Source organism: Protopterus annectens, chromosome 16.part0 (assembly GCF_019279795.1).
Source record: "Protopterus annectens isolate FY-2018-M chromosome 16.part0, PAN1.0, whole genome shotgun sequence".
NCBI lineage: Eukaryota > Metazoa > Chordata > Ceratodontiformes > Protopteridae > Protopterus > Protopterus annectens.
In genome coordinates, this window is record NC_056750.1 from 244,985,102 (window position 1) to 244,999,187 (window position 14,086).

General features: G+C 39.6%; 1 protein-coding gene across 2 annotated transcripts in view; it reads right to left on the reverse strand.

The window, feature by feature from the left end:
• The window catches only part of RNF31 (ring finger protein 31), a 1,258,066-nt gene that overhangs the window by 249,671 nt on the left and 994,309 nt on the right, over positions 1-14,086 (reverse strand). The window lies entirely within an intron of this gene.

Below are 14,086 nucleotides of genomic sequence, written 5' to 3' on the forward strand. Positions count from 1 at the left end.
TTAACTAAGTGTTTAGCAGCAGTAGGAATAACTAAAGCTATAACTGCTGGATCAGTTTTGGGAAGAGTATATAAAAACTTAAAAGACTGAGGAACATTATACATCCCATCTGCCTTTTTAGGAGCAGTTGGCTGACTGCAGGTAATAACACATGCATCCTCCAAAGCTGACAGAACTGGGAAAATGTATACAGTTTCTGGAAATTATTTTCGTAACAGCTCATTGTATTTTCGGAAAGACTGAGAAACCTCAGTGTTCTCCATTGAAAACAGTAGCACATTCTAGTGATAGTCTCAGTGAAAGAGAACCTCCCACAGAGATAGTAGGTAACTGAGCTCTCCTCTGAGTCTGAATCAGAAATATGGGGATAAAACCTTTATCCTTCTGTCCAGATTCAGAATCTTAAATCTCTTCAAGAAAGGAGGTCTCCATCTTTCTTTTACCAGGAACTACTCTATAAGAAGGATTAATAGCCTGAATTAAACCCTGAGCCAGACCCAGTAAATTACTCCTAGCCAACGAAATTTAAGGAAGAGTAGTTATATGCTTAGCTTTTGGTTTCTTTTTGACAGGAAGAAAGGGACCAAGAATGTTATGTATTCACCGTAATGATAGATCTGTGTTATCTACTTCTGGTTGTTGCCCGTGGAAGCATGTGCTGGTGAGCACCGTACATCCTGTGATCTTGGTGTAGCTTCATGAAATATGAAAGAATGTTTATTAAAGTACTCTGATTCTACTGGTGGCATCTTGAACAGAGAGCACCATACACCATGTGAACCCAGTGCGGTTGCAACTAATACCAATGAGTGCCTACATAAACATCCTGGATGTGCTGCTGATAATTTGAATTATTTATAGGCTGGCATGCAGCACTGGATTTCAAGTACGAATGTGTTGATAATATGGCTGATAATTTACCTAAAACCATCTCTGTAAAAAGTAAATGTTTTAATCCATTCAAATGTGTAAACAATGGTTCTGGAGGTGAAACTGTGACGTTTTCAGCATCTCGTTCATACGCTGATATAGTAGTTAATGAGAGAGGTGGTTCACTGAATGTTAACCCGAACATTAACAGCTTATCAGCCCGACGTTAACATGACTTCTGTTGTTACAGCTAATAAGGAAACTGACAACAGTACGGGAGTATTTCCTTTGAGAAATGGTAATGTTCCCAATAACCATGGTATTCAATTTTGTAATAGCTGTTTATATAGACCAATTAACTTGAGTGATATTGTGGAGAAACAGCCCAGTAACAATGTCTTTTTCTTCATTGCACAACAAAAATTAACTATTCTGACACCTTGCTGGCTTGCTATCATAATCTGCAAATGGATAATATCTTCTTGAATGACTCACTACAGAATAAGAGAGTGCCCAGGGTGTTGAGACTGTGGAAGCATCCCAATGGTGTAATTAAGGGATCCATTTTTCATGTCGAACTACTGGAATTGTTTGATTATATTGGTTTGGAATATGTTGGCCTTATTACTAAAAACAATGTTCATGTTTTAAGTAAATTATAACTGTTTATACAATGAAGTTTGTGTGGATTTACTACATGAACAATTTTCTGGCCAATTTTTGGAGATTTTTGATAGGGTAGATGGGAAATGTGACAACAACCAGGTTAGGAAAAGTAAAACATTTATTAGGGACAGAATTGCTTATGAAAAGAAGGAAGTATATCCAAACCCAAAGGGCAATTTTGAGCCCTATTATAACAAGATAAACTCCACTGAATATGTCTGGGCTATGGAACATGATCATGTGAAAATTTTATTTTTAGACCATTTACCCCATGAGGTACATCCATCTACCCAACAGGCCTGAGGAGGTCCTCACACTTAATAGAACAAATGAACAATGGGGAAATGGTTTTGGGTCAAACACAAGATTGGCAGAAAAAGTAAGGAAACAGGAAGAAGAGGAAGGGAAGGTATTAAATTGTTTTTTCTGAATGTAAAAATATACATCAAGACATTGTCCCTCCTCTATCTGCATCCTTTACTCCTGATACTGATGTTGAATCAAACCCTAAAACCAGTCATGTTATAGGAATGTCTTTCAATCTGGACATTAATTTAGTGAGACCAAATAATGACATTCAGGGATATGACAGTGATATGATACTGAACATTTCCAGAGTGGACATTTTATATGAAGTTGACAGTTTTAAGATTTATAATTATAGTCACATATCCATCTCCAATGAATTGGTTAATATTTTTAAGAAATGTTTTTCTCTTGTGTTCCTACAAAAAGCTTTGATTTAGTTGATACTGTAATAGAATTTAAATTGTTTCTTAAAAAAAAAAGGGATCGGTGAATAATTTCCTGTTTGACAGGAGGAGTGCATGCAATCCCCCATTACATCCCACACTACTACTATTTGAAAAGCTGTGTGAATCTGAAATTAGAAAATTAGAGCAACAAAATAAGTGATACAGGAATCAACATTGTATTAATTTAAGTAAAAATGAATATATATATATATAAATATATATATATATATATATATATATATATATATATATATATATTGTGTCAATTGTCTCACAATCCATATATACATATATTGAACACAGACAAAAGGGGTGGGATTGCTATTATCGATACAACTCTGCATACTGCACCCAGATTTGCATGCCCAATTATTTTTGAACAATCAGCTCTCAATCAGGTTAACATAGCATACAGTAAAATTGATGTGTGGTTAGCTGATATGATTTTTGAATATGGATTTGATAGCAACATTATTAAATATTTGAAAGTGGAACATCCAGTGGTGCCAGCAATGTTTGGTATCCCTAAGACCCATAAAGATATGATAACTCCACCATTGAGACCCATAGTAGTGAATGGAAGATCAAAGACAGAACCTATTCCTAATGGGTGGACTACAGGTTAAAAAGTCTTTTTGATAGTAAGGGTCATGTTGATTTTATGGAGAAAGGCATTTTTGTTACTACTGATGTTAAAGATTTATTTTTATAGTAATATCAAATGATTTAGGGAAGTCCTCACCATATTGGTACAACCTTAAACAACATGTACATTAATATTATAATAAACTTTATGGAAATTGTTTTACATAGCAATTTTGCTTTTTTTTCAACCATGAATATTTTACACAGATCAGAGGTGTGGCTATGGGTGCTGCTGCTTTTGCCAACAATTGTACTCTGGTATTGGGAGCATCAAAGAATTGTGGGGCCCGAGTACTGGGAATATATATCATTATACTTGAGGTTTTTAGACGACATTTTAATTTTATGGACAGGTTGTGCTGAGTTACTTACTGAACTTATGTCTTACATCAATAACAGTACATAATTTCTTACTTTTAACCACCTTGTGGATTGGTCCTGTATAGATTATTTGGATATTACTACTTTTAAAAATTATGGGAGTCTTTCTTATGAATCTACAATCTTTCAGAAACCTACTTTATCCACAGCCTATCTACATTTTTCTAGTCATCATACTTTTTGGCAAAAAAAAAAACATTTGGCAAAGAATCAATTTGTTAGAATTTCTAGACTAGTTTCAGATGATGACAATTTTATTAAAGAATGTAATAGTCTAAATAACATATTCTTGAAAATAGGCTACCATAAAAAATTAGTTTGTGATATAATGAACATTGTAAAAGATGGTAGGAAAGATATATATGTGCCTATTTTGAGGATAGTCATGGACTTAACTGCTAAAGTTAATAATAGGGTTAATGGTTTATGAGAAAGCTATAATTTTACCATATTCTAATGTTAGTGAACAGGTGGAAAGTCTTATTATTAGGAAATGGAATTTGTTTAAAGATTTTGGGGGGAATTTTTTTGTGAATTAGACACCCCAAAATGTGTTTATAAATCTGGTAAGAATATTAAAACTATAGTACAAAGATCATTTAAACAGAGGCACCATTACAGCATGGTGAAATGTGGTGTAAATGTAATTGCAAACCTGCTGGGGTTGTATATATTGCTTTATGTATGTCCTGTTATTTTTTTATGCTGGAAAGACTGAAAGACCACAAAAACTATAAGTTATGAACATTACTATGCAATAAAAAGAAATGATGTTAGCAATACATTAAATAAACATTCTACACTGTGTAATGATTTAAAAAAACTCCTATTTTATGCAGTGGAAAAAATTAAAAACCAATAAGAGGTGGGTTTAGGGGAGCAATGGCTGATGCCAGAGTATTTATTGACAAATTAAATTAAATGCAACATCTCCACCCCCCTGGTATGAATTACAATATGTCTATCAATGGTATCTTACAATTAAAATCTATGGATATTAGTGTAATGATTGTAATTCATGTATTTTTATCAAATAAAAAAACATCCAGGGAAACGAAGCATTCTGTTCTGCTTGTAATCCAACATATAGACAGTGAATCAATTTAGTGAAGGCAATATAAAACAACTTGAATAGTAACAATAAATAAACGTAGAAAATCTCATGCACGTTTTTTGTCACAGTAAAGCTGTAACTTCCTCAGATCTGAAGAAGTTACAGCTTTACTGTGACTAAAAACGTGCATGAGATTTTCTATGTTTATTTATTGTTACTATTCAAGTTGTTTTATATTGCCTTCACTAAGTTGGTTCACTACCTATATGTTGGATTAAAAGCAGAACAGAACACTGTTTCCCTGGATGTTTTTTTATTTGGTTTAAGTGTTGGTTTAACCATTGGTTGCTGTTTGTTTTTGAGTTCATGTATTTTTATATTACTAATATATATTTATATATTTTGCCTATTTAACTATTTTTGATGCTAGTTTTCTTCAATGTGATATCCAAGCTGTGGTGGTAATACACACACACACATATTTTTTAATTAATTAGTAGGTTATTGGTCAACAATTCTTATATGTTGGTCTGAGACACGTGACTAATGGATATATGTTTTTTAAGACTACACTTTTGGGATTTTTGTTATCTGATGAAGTCCTTACTTTTGGAACAAAAGCACTTAGGATTTTATGAAATATTATACACATTAAATTTCTCGGTGGTGCTACATCGGTGTTGTGTTTGTTTTTTTACTTCTGTCCTTCCTCAATTGACAGGGTCTTTGGATCTGTACTGCATCTAACTTTAGCCACTTTCAAGCCTTGCATCCAGTACTCAGGCTCCTCCCCTTATCTATAATCCTCTTGGAGCAACTAAGTTACCTCAGATTGAATCTGCCTACAATGCCAGACAAAGGTAAGACCACCTTAAATCAATTATAGATTTAGTAGAAGGCCAGTGAACAGGACAGAAAGGAAAAAAAAGAAATTATCAAGAGTAGGTTTAAACATGTAAACTTATGGTAACTGAATGCAGCTCAGTAAAATCACTCCAGGAATGAATGAACAGAACCATAAGGAAAGGGGAAGGAGAAAGAGAAGTTGAGGAAGGGTGGAAGCAGAAAATGTATTGTTATAGAAAGTACATAACTTTTGTATCTGATACCTCTTCTTTCCATCAACAAGAGTCCTCAGCTATCATAACTCTTATGTGGTCTCAAACAAAGATACTCTGGAGCACAGCCGAATCAAAGAAGAATCTTGACCTTGATTGTCAGTCCATGTTCTAATGAGAAATAAAGGTAAGTTCCTTGGACCACATAGCGGCAGTATAAATGTCATAAAGATGTATCCTGGAGCAGAAGGTTGTAGAAAAATTAGCAGTTGCAGCACCCAGCAGGAAAAAAGCACTCTCATTAAATTAAGCAAACAACTCAGAGGGCAAAGCCAAATAAATTTGGCCTCCCAGGCCAAGGGCAACCACAAGCATTGTTTACCTATATCTGCAACCTCAAAGGCAATATACAATTGTCTGCAGTGCCCACTGTAAATTAAGCCACCTCAACTGAGACAGAAGATATAGCAAACCTACTGGCCAACAAATTCAGCTCCAACTTTACCCCTCTCTTCCCATCAACCTTCCTTCAGGAAATACATCAAATATAACTGCACCTGCTATCACTAGGGAACAGGTCCTTAATGCTCTCTCTAAAGTGAAGAACACTACATCAGTGGGCCCAGACAATATTTCAGGATGCCTTCTAAATAGCAAGAAACCTGACCTATCACGCCATATGGAATCTCTGTTTAACTGTAGCCTCCAAAAAGGGTTCATGCCTCATGTATGGAAAACAGCAACAGTCATTCTTCTGCAAAAAGGTGTGCCATCTGTAGACCCACAAGGCTCACTAGCCTCATATGCAAAGATGGTGACAGAGGAAATCTCCAGACACTGGACCCAATCCAATCTGGTTTCATCAAGGGCAGGTGTTGCCTATTCAATCTTCTGGACTTCTTTGAGAAGGTCAGCAAAGCAACAGATTAAGGCAAAATGGTTCAAACTGCCTACCTTGACCTGGCCAAGGTATATTTCACAATACCCCACTTGAGCATTGTTGACAAATTCAAGAGGTTAGGTACAAACCCTTATATCTTCCAGTGGACAGCCGTCTGGCTCACAGACAGGACCCAGGAAGTTAGAATTGGGGAAGCCACCTCTACAAAGAAGCCAGACACAAGTGGAGTCCCTCAGGGATCTGTCCTGGGAACACTTCCTTTTGGCATTTACTTATCTGAAGTCAAGGCCAGTGTCAATGGCCTCTGGCTGACTAAATCTGCAGATGGCTGCAAATTAGGTTCTGTCAATGTATCCCACACTGACAAATGTTCTCCAGGATGGGCTGACACACACAAACAACTGGAGTCACAGCCATGGACTAAAACTAAATGCCAAGAAATGCATAATAGTATCCTTTGGGAAATCATCCACCCCAGGTAGCCATCATACTGACAAAACATCCATAGGAGTTGATCCAGTACTCAGGGACACACAGACAGTAATCAAGCCTTTGATCATCACATGTCTACTGTAGTGAGGAAATTATTCTAGTTGCACAACTAGGTCAAAGGAAGTCGCTGTTCCACTGGCATTCAGCAGACCTATCATTGAGTACAATGCCCCCTTTGGTATGTACCTAACCAGACATATCCAACAATTGGAACTTCCACAGAGATTCCTTACTAAAAGAATACAAGGTATAAGTAAGTTGTTCTATGCAGACTGCCTCAAGGCCCTGTCTCCTACAGGCTGTTGAGGGGAGATCTATGCCTAGCCTACAAAGCATTGTCAGACCCCACTCTGATGGACCACCTGCATATACACAAAACAAGCAGTACCAGAATTACCCATTCTAAAAACTTAAACCTTGCCTGTGATATAAATAGGACCTTCTGGGGAGACATGTATATATCCCAAAGACTACACCATCTCTGGAACAGGCTCCCCATCCATGTGAAGCAGAGTTCCTCCCTAACCCAATTCAAGTGCAACTTGGATAACTGGATGGAACAGGAAATTCATCCCTGGTTTTGCACTTATGTCTCTAATAGACACAGGCAGCCTGTAAATGGTTCATCTCCCAGACTGCTGCTTGTAAATGTTCCATCTCCCAAGCCCCTGCTTACAGTTATCAAGGGTAACATAACTTGTCAGAGATTTGGGATGCAAGGTTAGGCTTAAAAAGGCCCTAGTGGTCATTAGCCTAATAAACACCTATGACCCTATAAGAAGTATCAGTCCTTGTCAAATGAGCTTTAGGAGGTTTGGATATGGACAAACCCTTTTCCTTGTAGACATGAGCATTACAGTCCAAAAGCCAGTGAGAGAGTGTGACTTTGGACACTCCCTTACCCAATCTGGATGAAGACAATGATACAAATAAGTAGTCAGTTTTCCTGATTGACTTGGTTCTATGTAAACAGAAGTGTAAGTGGTGGTGCATATCTAACAGCCTTAGTTGGAGAAATTTGGAAAGAATACTGGCAGACTGACTGATTGATGATTCAGACACCACTTTAGGAGAAAACATGGGATAGTTCTCAAAGATAACCTATCTTTGTGGAAGCTCAAGTTGGGAGGTTTAAAGGATAATGTGTGGAATTCAGAAATTCTTCTAGCAGAGGTGATGGCCACTAAAAACAAGTCCTCCATGATAAGTACTTCATATCAGTTATGGTTGTAGGTTCAAAAGGGTGGAGGCTGAATTAAAACCTGCAATAAAATAGTAATATTCCAAGGTGGAGCCTTTTTCCTGAGTGGAGGGAAGAGAAGAAAAGTACCTCTGAGAAAAGCTTTGGAAAACCTGAGGGTGATACTTCCTAGTATGAAAAGAAGAAATAGTGTCACACTGTACTTTGACAGTGGAACAGTTGGCTCCATCTTGAAAAACAGATGCTAGAAATTCTAGAATAATTAGGAGAGGAGCTGAAAAGGGATCTAAATTTTTGCTGGAGGCCCAGATGGAAAATCTCTTCCATTCACTTTTTTTAAATCTTCCTGATGGAAGGTCTCTGAAAGGAGGTTAATACATGAGTGAAAGAGGGAGAAACCCTGGACTGTCTAGCCATCACTAGAATTAAAGAAAGCATGTGATTAGTTTGAGGGAATAAATGTCTAGGTGAGATTACCCTGGTGGATGAGAAGGAAGATCTGCAGCTAGGTCCTGAACCCTGGGAGGGTGCACTAGATGAGGCCAGAGGAAGGGAAACGACATTTGTGGAAGCCAGTTATGGGCAATGAGGATCACCATAACATTCCTTGCCAGAGTTTTCTGTAGAAATGTGTACATTACAGGGACAGATAGAAAAGCATAAAGGAGTCTTGGGGACAACTGTGGACCACAGTGCCCCTTGGTGACTCCCCCTCCCAGGAGATCAGAGTAAAGTATCTGCTACACTTGGTGTTGTGGGGAGATGCAAATAAGTCACAATGGCTGAATATTTGTTCTGCTACTACTGGACTGAGGGATCACTCATGAGGAAGGAGGCTAGACCTGCTTAATCTATCCACAAGGATATGGGCTTCCTTCAAATGTGCATTACATTCAGAAAGTGGTGTAAAGACATCACCCTCATGACCTGTAAACACAAGTAATAAGATTGTGTTCCCCTTTTTTATGTACTAAACCACCAACATGTTGTCTGTTTAGCTAGGTATCATACAGGAGGGGAGAGAGTCCTGGAATGCCTGCAACACTATGACAGCCAATCTCATCTCCAAAATGTTGATGTGAAGACTGGCTTCTGCAAGGCAGCATGTGCCTTGAACTGCCTTTCCCAGGAAATGCCCTCCACACCCCAGGTGGAATGCATCCGTGGTCACCCTGGCTTGGGGTAAAGGTAGAACATAAGTACGTCCCTGAGCTAAAAGCAGTGAGTTCAGCCACAAATGGATGTGAGATCTATAAATCTCCATTAGAGACACTCAAAAAGATATGGGGTGTGATACACCAGTAGCCACATTCAAGCATCTATTCTAACAGTAATGCCGGTGCCTGTTGCTCTAAATATGCCTTGTGTGGCACTGGAAATGAGAAACATTAAGACATTAGATAAGGACTGAAGAGTAGCCAACTGCAGGTCAATGGATTTCCTCTGGACTCAGAGCGAGAGAGATGGTAAGCTCTTTGGTCAAATCTCTCTAAAAACAATCAACACTTGCCAGACAAGTTCAGCTCCCTGATATTGAAAGTTGCCGAAGTGTAGACTTGCTTCACAAATCTATCCAATACATTAGACTATCTATTTGGTGGATGGACATTGAAACTCTCTTCTGCCAGTTTCTTTTTGGTAGCTGCCACCACCACCACAGAATCCATGGCAAGGCCCTTGTTCCAGTGGAGACGATCTTTGGGCAACACTAGTAATTTATCAGGTTTGCGAGGAATGGGTGCGGCAATTTCTAGTTCCTTCTATGCCTATTTAAAAATGAGTTCTACCACATTGTCTGCAGACGGGATGACCCAAGAAGTAAATGGACCAGCTCCAAAAGCCACAAGGAATACTGACTCCTCTTGGGAAGGTGCTTTGGTGGACCACCCACTTTCTGTCTGAGCAGTTCTAAAATTTCTCCAAACATGATATCCTCAAGAGGGGAACTACAGGAACCCTCTCCTCCATCAAAGTCAGTATCTTCTGTGAGTGACTCATGAGGGAAATCTACACATCGCCTTTTACATTTGTGCTTCTTATGCACCTCCTCAGTGGGATAATCTGGAGAGGACTCAGAAGCTGACAGGGGGTTCTTCAACAAGAACAGGTCTAATGTTTTTGGATGCTGACTCTCCCAATGGGACAAGATATGCAGGCTAAGGACCGGGGAGAGATCCTGCGGGCGTGGGATGGATCTGAGCTCAAGAGGAAAGTCTGCTCTCTTGATCAAGAAGCCTTGAAAGGCTGAGCCAGAAGTGGACCCAGGAAGCTTCATTAAAGGAGCCAAGGGCCCTAGGAAAGGGCTGCCCTGAGAAAATGCCAGGCTGAGCTGTTCAACGCTGAGGCTACAAAGGGGAGGAATGAATCCAAAGGATCCATAAATGTTCAGAGCTGACCTAGTCCAAGAAACTGACAGAGTCTAAAAAGACCATGTCTCTGGCTCTGATGAACACATATACCCAAGGGAGCTTGAATGCAAATGTGCTGATACCGCATGGCAGATCTGAGAAGCAGCTATAAGTTGATGAGATGTATCTGACAGGGGCTGGAGCCAGAGCCAAGAATACCTCCAGCTCGATTTCATCCTCATCCTGTCCATGTCAGCCCCGGTAACACTCCTGGGGGATCTGACTATGTGGAGAGAGAAAGTGGAGGAGGAAGGTATCCAGACCCAGTGGAAGGATCTCTCCTGGAGGATTAGTGACCTAAGCCTTGGTGATATGGGCTCCAGAGGGAGCTGAGCCTCCTGAAGGGGTGCAGTACCAGATTTAATGAGGATTGGTTCTGACACCAGGAATGGGTCCGAGGATTTTGCAACTTTAGAAGCTGAAGAAGGAGAATGCTCTAGAGACTATTTCTTCAAAACTTTAGTCTTTTCTTTTTCTTTCTTGTTTTTCTTTTCTCTCTCTCCAAGTTTTTCACTCCTAGCACAGCCAGCTGGCTTTTTAGACAGAGGAGATGCAGCAGAAGGCCTAGAGGAGTGAGAAGTACTTTCTCCTTCAGAGGCAAGGACAATCCCTTTTGACACTAGTTTATTACAGTGATCCACAAGATCTCCTTGCAGAAAGGCTTCACAGACGCTACGTTCAACATCCAGTTATGCAGCACCTAAGCAATTTACACATTTCTGGTGTGTGTTGGATTCTGGCAACTTGTGGCCACAAGACATGCATTTTTTTTTAAAACCTGAAGGTTTATTAGATATTTTAACAAGTTCAATGACAACAACAAGACCCTCACAGGTACAGTAAAACCAGCAAAATAGCACCCCCCACATGTACTGTTGAAAGAGAGAGACAGGGATAAAAGATGAAGAAAAGTGTGTTCAAGATAGGGGAAAACCTCAAACAAGACTGAACAACTTTAAGGAAGCTTTCTTTTTCTTAATTATATCTATCTATATACATATATAGCAAAGGCAGAAAGGAACAAGAAAGATAGAACCTAAGAAGAGAGAACAAAAGAAATTCACTTATCTCCAAAAAAGACTGCCTGATCACCAAGGAAAACATCTGTAGCTTTTGGCAGCAAACCAGATCTGGGGTAACTTGCTCATTACAAGAGGATTGTGGGTAAGGAGAGGAGCCTGAGCACTGGACCTGAAGTTTTCAAGTGGCCAAAGTCAGATATGATTTGGATACGAAGACCGCATCCATTGAGGAATGGACAGGAGAAACATCATTAGATCTAAAAATGTTGAATGGAAGGTCCCTCCCAAAGAACATATCTGCCAATCAAAGGAACAGCACAAGCCTCAGAGGAGCATATTCCTTAGCAGCAGTAAAGCCATGAAGGACTTGGCACCCAAACCTGTCTTTTAGCAGCTCAGCTGAAGCTGCCAGACAGTTTGGGAGGATGGAAGGTACCCTGAAGCTTTGAAGCTGGCTGTCATATCCTTGGCAGAATATAACCCATACACAGCTAAGGCTTCTGCAGCACTGAACAATATGATGAACATCTTACCATAACAGTAGAGGTCCAACTTTTCACTGTTGCCATATTCTTTACTAAAGGGATATCCTACTGAGGACAGCCTTATGTCTGGCCAGTATACTAAAGTCTTAAGCTTTTCCAAGTGCTGTAGGTTAGACATATGCCCTACATCCAAGACATACAGTATACAAGTGGCAAACAGGTCCTAATTTGCAGAACTGAATTGCTCCAGTAGAACTACAGCAACTCAAAAGGGACAAAGGAAAGATTATGTCTATCCAGGAGGGGAGAAAGATGGAACTCCTGACCAGAGGGTAAGAAAACAGACCAACAAAGGGGAAGGGGGATGGGACAAAATACTGAAACAGTGAAAAGCAAATCACAAACAGCTATACTATGTCCTACCTTCCTTACCCCTGATGCAGTATTTCTTATTAATGGGAGAGTAAAAAAAAGCTACTGCAAAGGATGGGAGGAGGAAGCAACTGAAGAACCTTCCCCCCAAAACAACATGAAGAATGGCCCTGACAAAACCAGCCCAATGCCCTAGGCACTTCATCCATCTTGTACTGTTTAGTAAAGTATGAACAGAAGACCAAGCAGCAGCTTTCAAAATTGATCTAGCATCCAGTCCCCTGAGAAAAGCATGAGGAGAGGCTATCACCCTGGTAGAATGAGCATTAACAGAAGATGAAAGCTGCTTACTGTGAAAAGAATAACAAAAAGAAATGGCCTTAGAAATCCAAGAGGAGATGCTTTGCTTAGAAACAGCTAAACCCAGTTTATTGGCATGAATGCAAACAAACGGTGCTCAGATTTTCAAACATCTTTAGTCTTATCCAGATATCTGAGCCGTCTATGCAAATCTAAAGTATGTAGAATCCTCTCATCAGAATTCTGAGGTAAAGGGAAAGAGGTGGGAAGGTGAATGGACTAACTTAAGGGCAAGTCATTAACCACCTCGGGCATAAAAGAAAAAGTCATTAACCATCTTGGGCATAAAAAGAAAAAGTCATTAACCATCTTGGGCATAAAAGAGATTGGTGCAAAAAGAAACTATCTCAGTGACAACTCAACAAAAGGGGAACTGCCATGAAACCCTGGAATTCAGAGACTCCGCTTTGGCAGAAGTAAGAACCACCAACAAAACAGACCTCCAAGTACAGAACTGTAAAGTAGAGGAAGCTGCAGTTTCAAAAAGTGGCTAAGTCAATTTTTCCAGAATAAAATTAAGGTCCCAAGAAGGTGGAATGAGCAATGTGAGACACCTTTAAGAAATTGTTTACTTTCAAACCTACAGAAAAGTTGAAGATCCAAGGGCAGACAAGCAGAAATGGCTGACAAATGACCTTTAACAGACGAATATACAAGACCAAAGTTGAAAGACTCACACAGATGAGAAAGAACAGTAATAATACCCACTACAAGAGGGTCAATGTTCACATCTGTGATACCAATAAGAAAATCTTTTCCATTCAGCAACACAGGACTTTCTAGTAGTATTTTTTCTGGCCTCCTGCAAAACCCAAAGCACATCTTCACAAAAAACTGGTGTTGAAAGGGATCAGAACCCTATCATCCAAAGAGTCAAATATAGGGTGGGCAGCTAAGGGTGAATGAAAGAACCCTTGCCCTGAGTGAGATCCATTCTGGGAGGTAACTAGTGATGACTGCCCCTGGCCAGATGAAAAAGAAGAGAGAACCAATACTGTCTGGGCCAAAAGGGAGTCACCAACAAGATTTTTGTTCTGTCCCACATGATCTTGTGTGAGACCTTGGGCAAGAAAGGAAGAGGAGGATAAGCATACAGAAACATCCCAAAGAAAAAGATATGGTATCCACCTTCCATACTTGTGGACTCAGCACCCTAGAACAAAACCTTGGAGGCTGCCTGTTCAGAAAGAAGGCAAACAGATCCGCTTGAGGAGTACCCCACCTAGAAATAATGTCCCGGATGACGTCTCTGAACCATCCATTCATCATGATCTGCCCTGGACCTGCTCAGGTTGTCCACCATAAGACTGTGCTCTAAGGGAATGTATCCCGCCTAAATGATCAGATGATGGCAGATAGCGAAGTCCCAAACAAGAAGAGGAATGCAAGGCTTGAAGAGCCAAAAGCATTACCCTC